The sequence below is a fragment of the Jatropha curcas genome, chromosome 3, assembly GCF_041381405.1.
Source record: "Jatropha curcas cultivar XTBG-Jc1 chromosome 3, XTBG_Jcur_1.0, whole genome shotgun sequence".
Lineage (NCBI taxonomy): Eukaryota > Viridiplantae > Streptophyta > Magnoliopsida > Malpighiales > Euphorbiaceae > Jatropha > Jatropha curcas.
In genome coordinates this window covers 8,991,843-9,010,343 of record NC_143153.1, presented here as the reverse complement: position 1 = coordinate 9,010,343, position 18,501 = coordinate 8,991,843, and the positions used below count along the sequence as shown (strand labels likewise).

General features: G+C 40.3%; 2 pseudogenes; both read right to left on the bottom strand.

Moving 5' to 3' along the window:
• LOC149497486 (uncharacterized) overlaps nt 1–3,748 on the bottom strand; it is an 8,361-nt pseudogene extending 4,613 nt beyond the window's left edge.
• Nucleotides 3,749–6,940: 3,192 nt separating this feature from the next.
• Nucleotides 6,941–8,421, bottom strand: LOC149497485 (uncharacterized; annotated as a pseudogene).
• Nucleotides 8,422–18,501: the final 10,080 nt, after the last annotated feature.

Here is an 18,501-nt window from a genome sequence, read left to right as displayed (position 1 = left end):
TTAAAATGATAACGAGCCAGACAAGAAGCCATGGTTAGGTTTTAGATCTTTGAAATACCTTAACCAGGCAAGTTGATCCATAGGGGGAATCTGCCATAAGTCATCAGAAATGGATTGGACGAAGGTTGAGACTTGGTTTCTGAAAGCCATGAAAAGGGATTATCTAAGAAATTGATCTGCTTTGAATGATTGGATGCAAAGGAAAAGTGAAATGAAACGCCCATTTATAGAAGGGTAAAGGGACCGGTGAGTGAAGCATTGTCATCACTCGACTTAATGCCCACTGTCAAGAGTAGTTGAAAAGACATTTATGTATGGACTACTTGGGTTGGTGAGCATTTAAAGCCACACTAATCAATAAGAAGGACGATTTGTACAATAAGGAGGTTGAATCTTTATGACCGCGTTAATCGCCCTGTCAGGTAAGTGATACGATCCACTGTTGTTTGGTGATTGATTTTTGTAGTATTTCTTTTTAAGTCCATTATTTTATTCTTTCTTTATTTCATTTTATTTCATTCATTTTATTTATAATAAATCGGTCCATGGACCACTAACAAGGTGCACCGTTTTTGCAAACAAACGGGACACCGTCCTCTTTTTCGTATTTTTGTATTTGTGTTTTATTTTTGCAGGAACAAGACTTCGCAGTTGTAAAATATAAACACATACAACAATATAAAAAAAATGTGTGTAAATAATACCATGAAAAGAAAATAAAAATAAATAACTGTAAAACCATCCAAAAATAATAATTTAACACTACTGAATGTTCAAGATGTTCAAAAATGTTAAAAAATGGCTGAGACGTGCAGCAGGACTACTGCCACCTACGGCTAGGACCAGCAGCAGCCGAAGGAGATGGAGACGGTGGCGCCTCATCGGAAGAAGAGTCGTCCTCATCCTCCTCAAAAGAATCAAGCGGGATGCCCTCAACCTCCAGCTTCGTCCGAAGCTGCTCCACCTCTGCCTGGAGTCGGCTCACAGCGCTGGACTGGCGAGACTGATGCCTCCGCAACCTCCCATTCTCCAGCTCCTGTAAAAGCAGACATGTGTAAGAAAGTTTACCAAATAATAAGAAGCAAAAAGGTAAATGTGTGTAAAATTCATACCAACTCATGCCGCTCGGAGTACAGCCGACCAATGTAGGACCGGGCAAACCCGAACCGCTGGCAGATCTCCTGATATCTCTGGACCGGCACCTGCAAACAAGGAACATCCATTAAAAGATTACTCAGGTAAAATGCTTCTAACTTTGTAAATTTGATTTATAACTTACATGTGTAGTGTGCTCAGGGTCCAGCTGCACTGGAGGAGGAGCCTGCCGAAGATCAGTAGGGATGATGATGCCAGATCCAAGGCCTAGACTAGGATCCAGCACTACCTCCATACAGGTGGGAACAGCACGTCACCCAGCACTACACCGGCCGGTCCAGCCGGAGCCGCCGCGCCACCTGCCTCAGCCGCTGCCTCAGCTCGGTAGTGAGCCGTAGTCTTGTGCGTCTTCCGCTCCTGCATTAAGTTACAGAGAAAATAATGGCATCAGTGATTTGAAATAGTGAAAATAGTAATAATAGTAAATAAGGCAGAAGATCAGATGAGTTACCTGGGTGTACTCGAGGACCTCAGGAAGCCGCGCCTGCATCCTAGAAGCAAAGTAAGAAGGGAAGTCACCGGCGGACAGGAAATCGTTCACCGAGAAGCCTCTGTACTCTACCTCCAAGTCCTCCCGGGTCAAGCCCTCCAGCAGACACATATGTCGAGGAGGGGCATGAGGCACCCTCCGCTGTGATGGAGCTACCGGAGTGTCAAAAACTCTCTCTCCGAGGAAATAGCGGTCGGCCCAGTATCCTCGCATCAGCAGCCTCGACCGGGTGTGCAACTCAGCAACCTCCGGCCCGGGTAGGTCCTCCAGGCCTCGCAGTCCCATGGAGTCAAGGACAGCTACAGAAATAAATATAAATAAGAAATCAGTATTTGTTGTGCATTGAAATAAAAAAGGAAAAAGAAGATAAGCTAAATGTTCAGAGTATCTGTGTGTACTTACATCGGACAGCTCCCAGTCATTAAGGAAGCTCCGCCAGTACTCGGGATCCTCGCCACTGGCATAAGTGTGATGGCAGTGGGCCAGATAGCGAGGAATCCTCCTGGACTCGACCGGAGAGTCGCCACTCGGACCACCCGGATAGATACAGTACTCATAGGACCATACCTGCAACAGAGATAGAAATGACATCAGTTAGTTGAACAGTTGAGAATGACGAATAAAAAGGTGAAGAGTGAAAGAATGTTACCTCCAGAGGTCGGATGAACAGCCAGTTCGACTCACCGCTACCACGGGTCCAGACATCCAGACCGTGATAGAGATGAGCCAAACCGAGTGTGGCCCAGTCGAAGGACCCGACCTAGCTCAGGTCCCGCAGACATGCCAGCACCGCCGGATCTCCCTTATTCTGGGAGGTGCACAGCAGCTGGGACTAAATAATGTAGAACAAGAAGGACCGAGCAGCCTGGTCCCTCTCCTCCCGAGTATACGCAGGAGCCGCAGGTCGGGCCTCATCCGGCAACTCCCTCCAAGCCTCTAAGCGGGTCCTGATCCTCTCGGCCCAGAACCGGAAGACCATCTCGTAGGACATACATCCCTGCACGGTGTACCGAGTTTGTGAGGTGACACCGAGCAAGGAACGGACCAGCTGGGCCTCGAGAGTGGCCGTCTGATACGGAGCATCCAGTGGGGGAGTCGGGCTAGTGAAGCATAGACCAGTGATCGCAGCATAGTCCACGGGTGTGAGGGTCATCTCACCGAACCCGAACACAAAAGTGTGTGTGCAGTCATTCCACCGCTCCATCAATGCATATCGCATAGCGGGCGGGAAACGAGGCTGGGTGCGACGCAATCCTGCGGCGTAATCCCCGAACCCAGCAGCAACGACCCAGGCTCGCATAGGAGGGTCCAGTAAATCCCAAAAAGCGGAAGCATCAGTGGCCGATCCACCCGAGCGGGCCTTACCCAGATTAACCTGTAAGAAAAAATTTTCAATTTCAATAAATACATACTAACAATTGTTTATCTTCTTATATGGCAGGAAGAATGAAAAAAAGACCAAAAACGGTTTGAACCGTAGCTGCATCACGCAACTACAAAGCCAAGTCACGCGACCACACGGCCGCGTCACGCAGCTTCGCCAAGTTGCACACCTAAAGCACGGCTGTGTAGCGCATCTCAGCACTCGTGCCACGCCACTCCACAGCTGCGTCATGCAACTGTTTGAAATACGTTGCCCTAAGAACAGATGCGCCACGCAACCACGAAGTTGCGCCACGCATCTCGCTAGCTGCGTCACGCAACTGTTCAAGACTCTTACTCGTTGACGAACAGTCGCGTCACGCAACTGTTCTTCCAAAGAACAGCTGCGTGACGCAACTGTCGAAGGTACGCAGTGATTCAATTTCAACCTAATTTCACTATGTTTGTGTTGTTTTCATACAATTTTCAGAGCAAAATCAAGTCGCCTAGAGCTACCAACAATTAAGTGTCAACAAATCAAGTTTTAATGCTCGTCTCATATCTGACCGGGAACTCCGTACCCGGCAACGGCAGAAGCTGCAGCGGTCGTGTCCCGGGGGTCAACGGATTTAGGCTCACCGGCACCGGTTCGCCATCGAATGTCGAAATATCGGGTAGGGCCCCGAGGATCTCCATCTCAGGAGTGTAAGCAGAAGCGGGGATTTCTGAAATCTGAGACATCTTTTCGGTTGAAAGTTCAAAGAATTCTCAATTGCTTAGGGTTTGTGATAAGTGAAACTGAATCGATTAAGAATAGACGTTACTTATAGTGAGCAAGTTGGGCCCGGCCCATTCTTCCAAGCCCAAGAAGAGCATTGGGCCCGTTACCTCTTTTCGAGACCAATAGGCCCGTGCGATTTATTTTAAAGCCCATAATGGTCCACTTCGGCAATTTGACGTCGATGTGCGGCCCGTACACTTCAGCAATTTTTGTCTACTCACCGCACAGGGGGCAGGAGCATCAAATTGCCAGATTACCCTCAGGTAAGTTTTCTTTCAACCACTATATCATAAAAGTTATACTTGGGAATGCAGATAACAAATTTTTGTTAAATATTTTATACCGAAATTTTTGCCTATAAAAGTGGATATTTTTTGTCCTAGGCCGAAATTCCGGACTGGGGGCAAAAATATAACCTTTTGCCTTAATGTGAATCTTTGCAGGGGAACGTATGACGTTCCAATATTTTTCTAACAAAAGGCAAGGTTCGTTTGCACACGGATATTGCTTTTCTTTTTATGAAAAATTTTTCAGGCCAACCAGTGATGGTTTTTCGAAGCCGATAGGTCCTTCTAATTAGTGATGGTGCATTGCGAAGTTAATCAGAATAATTTCAAAACAGTGATGGTGCATTGCAAAGCTGTTTGAAATTTTCCCCCTGGTCGATGATGATGAATTGCGAAGTTGACCAGGGTAAAACCGACATCTTTCGGGCCGATCAAACCGAGCCTCGAGGATGCCTTTTCTAAACCGACTGGAGCCGACAAAGCCGACCAAACCGAGCTGAGAAGGTGGCCAGATCAAAGCTCTTCAAGCCGATCAAACCGAGCTTTGAAGACTTTGTTATCAAATCAACATCTTTTAAGCCGATCAAACCAAGCTTCGAGGATGCCTCTTCAGATTCCATGGAAACCGACGAAGCCGATCAAACCGAGCTGAGAAGGTGACCAAACATTTAAAGTCCTTCAGGCCGATCAAACCGAGCTTTGAAGTCATTCACATGTTGGATGGAAACCGACAAAGCCGATCAAACCGAGCTTAGGAGGTGACCAGATGATTGATTCAGCATCTTTCCAAGCCGATCAAACCGAGCTTCGGAGATGATTACCTGATAAAAGGCGCGTCAATAGACCACTTTAACACTAATCGTTTATACAATTAATGATAAAGTGGGGGGGCAAACTGTTGACGCGTGATTTTATGCCTCCACCTGACCCGATGATGATATGAGGATAAGGGATAAGGTATCACGATAAACCAGAAGTGTTTGAACCAAAAATTGAATCAAACCGCCCAAAGGAGCCTGACCCGCGTTAGGGTTGCATCACGCAGCTAGTACCTGCGTGACGGCACCCTTAGCTGCGTCACGCAGCTCTAACAAGGCTGACACCTCTGGCGCGCGCCCGTGCAACGGCCTGCACTGTTTGTATGGATACGCGGCAACTTTACGAAAAGTAAGTCGCATCACGCAAGCTTACGGGTGCGTCACGCAGCTTCTACCCGCGTGACGCAACTGCTCTGTTGCCCTAGTCATATAAATACAACATTTTACAGCAAAAACGGGACTTTTGACACTTTGCTCTCATTTCTTCTAAGAAAAATTGCATTCTGATTTTTAAGTTTCTAGGTTAACGACTAGGGTTCTTCCTTAAGAATTCAACTGAGTAAACTTGGGGGAGATCGAGTCATAGATATTTTAGATTCAAAATCAAATAAAAAAAAATACAAAAAGATAAGAGGAGGAAAAGAGAGCAAAGAAAGAAAAAGAAAATTATCTATTCTGTGAAAGGACTTGGTGAATACACTTCTGGAATCGTGAAACAACACCTCTGAGTTAATCTCAGTGCATGCAATCCTCAAATCTGAGGGCTAGGTAACGATTCTAACTTTTTCTTTTTCATTTCTAGCATTTTGTCTCCTAAAAATCTCATTTTCATAGTGTTTAGTTGACCTATTATTGATTAAATGTAAGTTTGTCCATTGTTGAAATCTTCTGGGTTGATTTTAATCACTTATAATAAAAAGAACACGTAGAAAAGAGTAGTTTGAAAGGTAGTTGCGGACCAGAGCAGCCGCGTCACGCAGCTACTACCCGCGTGATGGGACTGCTCCTGTCCAAAAGCTCTTAGCCTGGATTGGACCACCTGCGTGATGCAGCTGTACGTGTACTCAGTTATACTTTGTTTTATATTTGTATTTAATGTTTCGCTGAAAAAGAATAATCAATAAGCCTGAGTGTTATAAATAAGTCACAAATGGCTCCGTCACGCAACTAGGAGTTCCGTCACGCGACTGTTCTTCATAGAACAACTGCGTGACGCAACTGTTCTAGTCTACAGGACCATAACTAGAGTTTCGTCGCGCGACTATTCTTTATAGAACAGCTGCGTGACGCAACTAATACAAATCCCAGAATAAAAATAGAGCTGCGCCACGCGACTGTTCTTCCATAGAACAGTTGCGTGACGCGGCTAGCTTCTAGTCCCAGATTACTCATATTATCTTGTCTTAATTTCATTTTATTAAATAGATTCTTAATCTTAATCCAGAAAAATGATCAACAATGGGTAAATCGAATTTTAATCAAACCAAGTCAATTAATCTATTGTGATTGTGGTATTTTTTAGATTTAATATTTGTTATTCCCTTTTAATTATATTATTAAATCCGATTTGTGGCCCGCCTTTAACCATAAGGCAATAGCGGTTCTTTTAATTTTATTTGATATGTATGGTGGATGAATGATGGATGTGATGCTTAATTTATGAATGAATGCAATGGATGAGTTTACTTGGGACGATTAAATAATTTTCCACATAGGAGCTCGGTTCGATTTATTCGGGTTGGGTTTAAATAATTGGCTTTTCTAAAATAAAATCAATTAGAAATCGTAGGTTAAAAGAGGCCGGTTTTCCGGGCGTCAGCTTCCAACGGGCCGACGTACCTAATTCCCTTACCTAGAATCGTACTTGGTACGCCTGACCAGTTTTCTTTCAAATAATTTGGCCTTAAATAAAATGGGTTAAAAGGAGTCACTTTTAAAAATAAAAATTGGAAACGGTCCCATTGCTGAAAAAATGGGTGGCAACTAAAATGATTTATAAGACCGATTTATCGGCACCGCATATCCAAAAGGTTTTATCACCTCTTTTTCAAAACAAAACCAAATAATAACAACCAACCAATTTCGTGTTTTCGGGGAAAACAACTCTAAAAGGTCCCTCCCAATTAGAAGACCCTTTACCAAACTCTCTACCCTTAGAACCCAAAGGTAACACTGATTTCCACACTAGATCACCTTCCTGGAACACGTTTTTTATGAATCCTCCTATTGTAGGCCCTAGCTACCTTCTTTCTCTACACTATCATTCTATTAAAAGCATCCTTGCATATGTCATCTAATTCTTCTAATTCCATTGTCGTAGCTTGTAGGTAAGCATCAAGAGTAAAGTCATTTTGTTTTGCAACCCTGAGTGACGGAACGACTGCCTCCATAGGAAGGACTGCATTATAGCCATAAGTGTTGTAAATGGACTTGCTTCTGTTTTATCTCTCTTTGATGTTTTGTATGCATATAATGTTTTCAATAACAAGTTATGCCAATCCCTAAGTTTGCCTTCAATCATCTTTTTAAGATGCTGATAAAGACTATATTAGATGCCTCAGCTTGGCCATTAGCTTGTGCATAGTAAGGTGTGGAGCTAAAGAGTTTGATTCCATAATCTTCAGCAAATTTCACTTCATGTCCAGTAAACATGGTACCCTGATCAATTGTAATAGTTTGTGGGATTCCAAACTTGTGAATGACATGCTCCTTAATGAACCTTACAACATCTTGTTGTTCCACTTTTTTTAGAGTTATGGCTTATTCCCACTTTGTGAAATAATCTGTGCCCACCAGAATGAAAGAATGACCTTTTGATGATGCAGGATAGACCTTGCCAATAACATTTAAAGCCCATCCTCTAAATGGCCATGGCTTTAAGATTGGCAGTAGTTCTTCTGCGAGAATCCTCTGAATACTTCCATACCTCTGGCATTGCTGGCAGCCCTTTGCATAACTGATGCAATCCTTTAGTATGGTCGGCCAAAAATAGTTATGTCTCCTGAGAAGCCACCTCATTTTAATACCAGCTTGGTGCGCTCCACAAACTCCTTCGTGCACCTGTTTCATAACTTCCATAGCTTCAGGAAACCCAACGCATCGAGGCAACAAACCATCAAAACCCTTTCTGTACAGTTTTGCTTCAATCAACACAAAACGAAGGGCTTGGATTTTGATGCGATATGGAGTCTTCTGGGATGGGCATTCCAAGTATCTCCTGTAAGGTGTTCTCCAATCATCTACAATATTAAAATCAAGGTTAGTATTAAAAACATCAACTGCAATCCCTCTCTCTTCTAGTGAAGGATGTCTTCTTCTTTTGACACAAATTGTTTTCTTTATTAAATCCTCAAGCATCCTTAAACCAGAGGCAATCTGTGCTAACTCATCTGCTTCCCAGTTTTCCTCCCATGGAACATGAGTGCATGATACTTCTTTGAAATCATCTAGCATTTGAATGGCAATTACAAAGTAAGAAATCAGAGATGCACTACCACATTTATATTCTCCTGTAAGTTGTCTGATCATGAGCTATGCGTCTCCTATTATGTGAATCTCCTTAGCTCCAAGCTCTTTAAGAATCTCTAGACCAATCACCAGAGCTTCATACTCTGCTTGGTTATTGGTAAATCAGAAATCCAAGTTGAATAACAAAGCTGTCTTAACTTCACCAGGAGATGTAATCACCATTCCAGCACCTTCTGCTATATATTCGTACTTGAACCATTAAACTTGAGTGTCTAGGGGACCTTTTTCGTACTATACACTAGCAAGTCTTACATCTCCAATTCTTCTAGCTCCAAACATGGATGATCAGCTAAGGCTTGTCCTTTCATAGCCTTTTGTGGGCAATATATGAAGCTGAATTTAGACAAAGGTAAGGACCATTTTCCTATCCTTCTAGTAATGATTGACCTTGACAGCATGTACTTTATCAGTTCAGTTTGTGATACGACATACACACGAGAATTGATAAAGTAATGTCTTAGTTTAGAGCAGCTAAAGTACAATGCCAAACAAAGGTTCTCAACGGGTGAATATCTTGTCTCTATAGGTATTAATCTTCTGCTTAAATAATAAACCACTTGCTCCTACTTTGATTTTCTTGTGTTAGTAAACATCCAACAGAATCACAAGAAGTAGAAATGTAAAGTTTAAGGGAAATACCTGCTTTAGGAGGAATTAACACCGGCGGCTTACTAAGATACTCCTTAATTTTATTAAAAGCCAGCTAGTGTCTTTCTTCCCATTTGAAATCTTCTTCTTGTCCATGAGCAGGTTTTGAAATTTTATATTTAATTCTTGTGTTAGGTTAGGCCCAATTAATAAATTATGTAGGTTATCTTTTGTGTCAATATTAAATTCAAGCATGTGTGATGTGTTTATGTCAAAAATGCACATGAGCTTATCTACTTGATGAATAGAACCATCAAGAAAGACATCAAAAAAGTAAGCAAAATTAAAGTTCGTTTCTTTAAAAAGCATGGTTAGTTTATTACAATTATCCTCATCATAATCAGAAATAAAAACAGAGGACGGGGACTCAGCATCCTCAAAGCTCTCTTCAATGCATGCTCTTATTTCCTTCAAGACTTGATACGCATGATCTTCAATTGCTTCAGCAGTGCTTTCCTTCTTATTCTCTTCTTTTTGAACCGCTTGCTCCCCTTCGCCTTTAGTCTCGGCCGCCTTTGACCCTTGAATCCCTTCTTCATTCTTGATTACTTCCTTCTTCTCTAGTCTCTCAAGCTCAACCTTGAGGACATTAACCACATCTGTGTCTTCCCTTTATGTTCAAAAGGCTCTATTAGCAAACACGAAGAGGATTGATCACTCAACGGACGAAACGTCCATCCACGTCATACCAGCCAAGTGTATTCTTCAACTTGCTTCATATTTATACCCTAGACCCATACAATGTCTTTGAGTTCGGAAATCAAGCAATTCAGTTATCCCTTGTTGATCTTGCTAAGTCCTTTGCCCTCTTCAAAGTTTATTCTTTTCATGAAGTTAAAGACAGCGGGCCCAATGTCCACACTTAAGACTACTACTTGAAAGCCAGTCCACGGAAGGAATATCTGCTTGTCTAGATTTAAAGTGGCTATGCTCTTTTCACTAGCAACCGGGATGGTGATCACTTCTCCATCGAAAGGGGAATTTGATTTTCTGGTGAAGAGTAGAAAGAATACCTCCCAAAGAATGATACCATAGGCACCTGAAGAGTAGGGCGAAGGTTAGGGAATGTCAATCACTATGAACTCAATTTTCTTTTTAATCGGCCCCACTTTCACTACAACTTAAAGATACCCTCTACCTGTCTCTTCGAGTCATAATACGCACGGATGACCACATCAGAGGGTCTAAAATTAGAAACATTTAGTTTGAAGTTGGACAATAGCTTCAAGGGAGGTACATTTAGAGTAGAACCGCCATCTATCATGACGTTACTTATCACCCTTCCTCTTACTCAGTCTTTATGAACAAAGCTTTAGTATGATTCCTAACCTCGAGTGAAAATTCATCATCTGAAAAAGTAATTATGAGGGGGTTATGTTGAATCAACCCTACAAAGTCCACTATAGAGATCATTGATGAAACTAGAATCCCAACCATTACTTTTAGCAAAGCCTCTCAATATTTTTTTGATGAGATGAGCAAATCCCACATGCTAACATTGGCATTTGTTCTCTTGAGTTATTTTATTAGTGCATCATCTTCTATATCTTCCTTTGACTTAACCGAAGGGCTTACCTTTTCATTCTTGGCTACTTTTGCTTTGTTCATATCAGGCTGGTACACTCAGCCACTACGGTCATATTGTTTACTTCTTTTGCTTCCTCTTCCTCCTTATTACTCCACACTTTAAGAGTAATGGGATTCACTGTCAGGTCATCTTCACTTTGAACCCATTAATCCATAGGATTCAACCATTCTTCATCATTATCTTCCCGTACATTCAAGACCATCACAAAAATTTATTTTAAGAGTTGTTCTCTTTTTTCTTCCTTTTCAAACTCAGCTATTACCTCCTTGGGAGTCTTTCTAGACTCAACCATATATAAATTCTTTGGAGGTGGCACACTGTGAAAGTTCGGCAATGGATTAGTTTGAGTGCTAAGCCTCAACTTCTCTGGATTTGTCACCTTTCCATCATCAATTAGATTTTGGATTTCATGCCTCAACCTTAAGTATTGGTCTGTAATGTGACCATTTCCTTGATGAAACTTACAGAAAGCATTCTGATTGAAATTTTTGGGCAAAGGATTAGGAAGTGGTCTTGGTGCTAGTGGCTATAAGAGACCCACGGATTTAACCTTTTTGAACACCTTAAACAAAGGAGCACCGAAGTTAGAGAACCTCCTTTGTTGCATAGTTGCGTCACATAAATCCAAAGTAGTCGTGGTAGCGGTCTTGTTTGAGTTGGCGGACTTTCCTCAAGAACGTGATCTTTGGAACCTTGGCCAGTTACAATTTCTCGAGCAATGCCTATATCTCTTTTCTTTTGAAAGTTTATCTTCAGTGGCAGTCCTTGCCTCATAGACTTTGGGAAATTCAGCCAACTCCACGTAGTACATCTTTTCTCTAAAAGCTAGTAGGGTGCCCTTTATGAAAATCTTAATCTGTTCCTCAGTAATTAGGTCTACTCCTCAGTGACATTGGCTCTCTATCTAGTTAGTAATGTCAAAACATGCTTAAGCCTGCGGACAACCCATGCTCGTGTGTAAAATGTTTGGATATGGGCAAAAAAATTGAGGCCTATTTTAAAATGAGCTTTTCTCACCTAGACCGTTTTTTACCAAAGCCCGCGCGGGCCGTGCCGGATGGGTCCGTGGGAGCCCACTTTAGAACAATATGTATGTATATATCATAAAAATTTAAAATAAAAAGGGGAATAACAATTCAAAATTTACATAGACTGACTAAGAGAGCTTGCTTCCTTATTTTTTCCATGTTAGGGCTCTTTGAATGAACATACAAAGCTAATAAAAATTCAAAAAACTAGTAAAGTTCAAAAAAAAAAAAAAGAAAAAAAATATGGACTCTCAAAACGGATATGTCCGGACCCGCCACAGGCCTGCGTGAACCGGATCGGGCTTGAATATTAGAAGCCCGTTTTTTAACGAGCTTTTTTAGGTCGGCCTTTTTAAGGATCGAGTCCGTGCGGTCAGAGCCGGACAGCCCATTTCGACAGTCTATATCTACCATATAATCAGAGAAGGTTTCGTCAGTCTTTTGTACAATGGTCTCGAGGTCTCTCAGATTGACATTCATTTGGAGGTTATAAGCATACTCTTTCAAGAATACGATTGTGAGCTCGTTCTAATCTCTTCTTACTTTCTTCCCTGAATTGTAGTACCATGTCTTGGCTGAACCAGTTAACGACATGGGGAACATCCTTAAGATTTCCTAAGACGACAAACCCACTAGTTCTATTATATCTTTGTACTGCATGACGTGCACTTTAGGGTCACTAGTGCCATCGCACTTGGACACCTTAGGCATCTTGTAAAAGTTGATATTCTCCATTTTCTTATCCATCTTCTAATATCACAGTGTGAGAACGTCGGAGCCTTTGGCATGCGTATGGCACCTAGACTTAGCTGATAACCTAGGCTAGCCATGCATATTTGAAGGGTCTTTGCATCCTTTCCGACTGTAGGACTTATCTTGCAATGCATATATAAGGATCTCACACAACCGTTTATGGGCTTAATGCCTTTGGGCATCCCGGGCAACATAGTCCTGCCTATAAATAAACCTTCACTTCAGGAGAAATGGGCACTATAGGCCCTCGGCCCTATAGTGTCAAGAGAGCTCCTTCCCTATGGAGACATTAGTCCCTCTTAATAGAACATGATGCCCGCATCCTAGCTCACTAGGGCTCGGTCCCGCATACCGGCCCTGGGGCTGTGGAGAGCATTACGCCGGGTCTCAACTCTCATATTCTCGGTCCATATACCATCCAGCATGCTATTCTTGTCTCCAATAGCCTTACTTCATCCATAGGGTTGCCATGGTATGGCACCATGGGTAGGGCTGCTGGACTCGCACCCCTACGTTCTCCCCCACTCAAACGGATCGATTACCTCATCGATCGTTGCATCAACTCCATGCTTCACATCTCCAATCATCATTGTTCTCAGCTTTCCAATGAAACAGCTCAGTGCATCTGCTTCGTGAAAAACTGATGTGAAAATTTGCGTAGTAATTTTGCATTGCATGTCGTCTATCCCACCCCTCACTGATCTTCCTACATTAAGGGTCATACTCTATACAACATCTCTTCTCTTATTTACTCCATATTATCCTTATCTACCCAATCCCCTACCTTCCTACATAGAGGATTATATTTTATCTTATTACATTCTCCAATTTATCAAGCTTCTCAGAAGGGACTACCTCAGATTCGGCTTTCTTATTCATCACCTTCTTGCAAAGAACTCTTCATCTTGCCATGTCTCATCAGCTTGTTCCTTCTTTTTCGGCTCTCCTTTTGTTCTCATCGTCTTCGACATTAACATGCTCTTTCCCTTTATAAGAGCAGAGGAGTTTCTCTAGACGGGTAGTGACAATCTTTTTAATTTCAAAAGCAGGAATATTTCCATCACCCATTCTTACAGTAGATGAAGAAGCAGAAGCAGAAACAGAATCGATAGTGGTTTGAAAAGCAATTTGCAATGGGAGAGTCCTTTAAAACAGAACGGGAGCTCGAGAGATTAACAGAATTCGGCTCAAGTTGATCAGATGGGATTGAAGTTTCTACAATTCTAACCAGTCTACTATTTGTCCTCAGCCAATTGATGCCTTAAGGCCCTTTGTCTTTTCTCGATGCTATCTTGATTACAAAAAAAAAAAAAAAGGTTAGGAATAAACAACGACAAGATGCATGTATGCATGGAGATGTCACGTAAAATGCAATCACCTAACACAGCATTATGAAATGCAACTAATGTTATATTCTGTCATGATTCAAATGGAACTGTCCAAAATGAAGACTAGAAAGGCTTTCGAGAACTGAAAGAATCAAAGCGTGTCTTATTTTGTGGCAAATATTTGGAATGTCTCTTTTTCTTTTCTAATACATCCCTTTCTTTTTGCCTCAAACCGTGTTTGAGTAGGGTCTTTTATTTATATACAGGTAAGACTTTTTTTCTCTTTTCTTTTTTCTTTTAATAACATTAGAAATACTCAACTCAAAATAAAAAGCTCCATATATTACTCCAAAAGTTGACTTTTTACATAGAATACTTAGGCCCTATTTAAATATTTACAATGCTTTAAAACTTAAGATCTAAAACCTTTGATATAGTCTAGCATCCTCTAAAGTGAAATGCCCTATTTCCACAAGGCGGTTGGCAATGTTATGTATGAGAGTGAAATATGCCTCCACGTCTTGGAAGAGAGCTATGGCTTCAAGTTGTGCTTGCTTGATTTCGAGCAACAGTTGATGAGCCTCTTTTAGGGGCTCTTCATTTGTTAATGATCGAATCGGAGGAGCTTCCTTTTTAGACACTTGAGATTTGGCCTCGATAGGAATATCATCAGTGGAGAGCTCTCATTTGGCTTGTTTTGATTGAAGTACTTCTCTTAGGTCTCTCTCTCTTCTACGTTTCAAAACGAGATATTTATTTAGAATTTTAGCAAATCTTATCACTTTGATTTAGTTTTTCTTCATTTTAACTATAATCTTTGATCATAACTTCCTTAAATCATAATCCACTTGATCTGAAAGAAATTTGCAGGGTTTTGGCACAGAAAAGAGCATTACAAAGCAAAATAGTCAGAGGCTAGCACGCCCTGACCGTGCACCATAGCACGCCCGTGCTAAACTAAGAGGAACCAAGTGGAGAGTCAGAGGCTAGCACGGCTAGCCCGTGCTATAGGACACGCCCGTGCCCAAATGAACCTCAGGGTGTGTTTTCCTAGCACGGCCTGTGATGAAATTTATCTTGGAAGGTCAGAGCCTAACACACCCAAGCCGTGCTAGGGCGCACGCTCGTGCCACAAAAGAGTTCTCTGAGCGTGTTGTAGATCACGACCCATGCTAAGTCATTCATAGATCCAGACTCTAGCACGCCCAAGCCGTGCTAGATGGCACGTCCGTGCTTCGAAGGTAGAGCTGACTTGAACTAAAAATGCAAGCCAATCTTTTTCTCACATGGGCCCGCCTCGGATATTTTCCTAAACGTGTTAAACAAGATCTAAACCTATTTAGGAAGAGAAAAGAGTCCTAACTAAGAAGAAATCCAAGGCCTAAACAGTCATGATCTCCTAAAGAAGATTTTGTACTGAATTAGGATTCTATTTCCTAAACGGAGTCAGATTTTACTCCAGGAGGTCTATATAAAGAGGGGAGCTATTCATTGTAAGATATCTCAAATTTTAGTATTCTTTTTATATAGTTCTCTCTCTCTCAAAGATTTCAAGCATCCAAGATTTGTGTCAAGATTCAAGGAAGCCATCCACATAGTTGTTGCCTAGTTTTTATCTCTAAACTCTTAATCTTGTCTTTCTTTTCATTGTTCATTATTGATTATGAAGATTTATTCAAGTATTACTGAGTTTTATTTAATTACTATGTCTAGCTAAACTCTCATACTAGGGATTTGATGTAGCTTAATTCGATTCCAATTTATAATATTAGATTTGTTTTTCTTTGTTCTTGCTATAATTTATTATTGAACTTAAAGCTTCGAGGCAGAGTTTATCCCCTGGATTGATTTATTTCATTTATCACTATCGGGAGAAGGGTTTTTGATATGAAAAAGGTAATAAATTACATGAGAATAATAACTTGATGCGGAAGCTATATGGTTTGACTCATGGGGGGTTTTCATAAGTTAATGAACTTAGGTTATGAATTCACAAAACAAACCATAAAACTTAATGATTTAATTCATGTTTGATTGCGCTATTAAAAGATAGGTAGATTAGAATAGCTAACAATACATCGGGAGAGCTTGTTAGTGATTTTAGGGTTGTTTCCCCTACTTGAACAATTAAAATTGATTATCAAACTAATAAAATAAATTGGATAGAATGAAGTGAAATCAATATCCCTAGTAGTTTCAAATCCTTGATCTCTTTCCATCTAAATTTTGTTGTTTGATTTCTTTCTGTTTTATTTTCAAATTTACTTTTCTCATAACAAATCTCTCTTATTGTCGTTTAAATAATAATATGTTAACATAATTTTGGTCCTTGGTATACAATCCCTGTGGATATGATACTATTTTCACTCTATATTACTTGTTGCGATTTCGTACACTTACGAAAATCTTTACCAGACCGACCTCTCTCGCATTTATTGGATGAATGACAGAATATTAATTTATTATGGTAACCCTAAGGGAAGGAAGTAGTGTCATTATATGAGCTTTGGTCGGGTTAAACAAGTCTTGGGTTCCATAAGCAAGAATTGGTTGCTTTCTCCAATTTAGCTTTTGGTCTAAGCCAATGGTGATGACAGATTGTGCTAATTCTTTTGACATACCAAAAGGTACAAGGATTATAGGTGGTGTATATTAGTGGCGGTGTATATTAGTGCGGATCCCAAAAATCGAGTAGAGTGAAAGGACCACATCCCCTAATATCACCTTTAGATTTTGGGTAGAAAAGAGATTAAGAAGAGAATAATGCATGAATACCATTTATGTGTACAACAATTTAAACTCAATTTCAAGTTAATAATATTGTTATTAACAATGTGAATGATAGGAGAACATTAGAGTCAACTCCTTTCTCGAAACCAAAATTAATCATATTATTATTAACAATGTTAATAATATTATTATTCACAATGTTTGATCCCCAGTGGAGTCGCTAGACTGAGGATGCTATAGGGATTCGCAAATGAAAAAAAAATGGGTTTGATATATTTTAATTCTTCAAATCGGTTTTCTCTTATTATACTCATTTTAACGTCCTCAGAAAGACGACCTTATTTTTGGAAAAGGGATTTTTGTAAAAATAGCTCTTACTTTAATAAGAGCTCTATTTTTGGAGTCACCACCCTCTTTAGGAAAAAAATTTATGAACTAGCCATTTCTTAAAAAATGACTAATCCAATTTTAACCAGAGATTGGGTAAGGGAGTTGGGTCGGGAAGGTGTTAGGCACCAGGATAGCCCGGTTGAAAATCAAACTCCTTCGTTGTCCACTCATTCACAATCTTAATAATATGATTAATTTTAATTGAGGTGAAAAATGAGTTTAATGCAATTTTGAAATGTGGCAATCATGAACAATAACATTTAAGTAAAGCGTAAAATAAAAACAAGCAAAGAAAGGGAGAAAAGAGAAAAGAATTACAACTCATAATGTACTTTACAATCTATCCATCAATCCATCAAAATTTCATAACCCAATAAGTTATTACACAAAGCAATTAGGAGGATTCATTATGAATCCCTTACATCAAACCAATTCATATAAAAGCAATAAATATTAAAAGAAGCAAAACACAAATAACTATTAACATTAAAAGTTAACATAAGATTATGGTTCAAGACTTTGATGCTCATCATAGATGATGAACAAATATACCTATCACCACCAATTTCTTGTTGTTTATTTATTTATTCGGGCCAACATGAGTCTGATACACAATAAAAGCAAAGATGCTTAAAGCTTAACTCAAATGGATCTCGAAATCATAGTCGTTTTATTGAACTTTACATACTAAGTCGCTAAAATAAAGGTCCATGTGCCACTAGTAGGGGCATGTGCCACACGTAGTGGCTTGCGTATCTTCCCTAATCAGGAAACCCAGAAAAATACTGCAGAGTTGTTTGGCTTGCAACAATTGGCGTGCTCCACTACTTGCATAGTTAGAAATAGTTGGTTGATCACGAGTTTCCTCACAACCAATAAAGAATAGGTGTCTTGTGCACTAGAAAAAGGAAAAATATGAAGAAATAAGATCAAAACTATCGTAGATTACCTTATTTTGGAGAAAATCCAAAGATTGGTGTAGAAATGAATCATGAGATCCAAGAACTTTGATGCTTGTTGAATGATCCGAGGTCTAGATTAATGAGAATAATTTTTTGATGTTTAATCACGAGGTTCAAGGGAGTTTTTGTCAAAACTTATGAATAATACCCAAGATTCAAGCTATAATCATAAGATGTAGCTTTAAATCAAAGATGAGGAAAAAAAATGCAATAGTTTTCCCTTCTAATCCAAGAACATTCTCCCTCACCTCTTGAACCCTTGCCCTATTTATGGGCAAATGGGGAGATGAGATGGCGCTTTTCTAGGGCTTAGGTGGCACGTTTTTACTAAAACTGTCCGGATGACACGTAAAACGAGATGGCGCATCGAGATTCGTCCCAGGCAACCGCGAGGTGCTTAAACATTAGTTCTTATTCTCATCTTTACTTTTCCTTTCTAAACTCTTCTTATTCTCAAATTGTACAAGCATTGATCCGTTTATCCACCTATCCAAAGCACCCCTAATAGATGCAAGCCCAATGGACCCGTAACAATTCTAGACCCAACAACTCATTAAAATAATTATATATCAACCAAACTGTAACACAACTTGGTGATTAAACATTAATTCAACCATCAACTAAAGCTATAAATTGAGCTTTAAAAAAAAGGG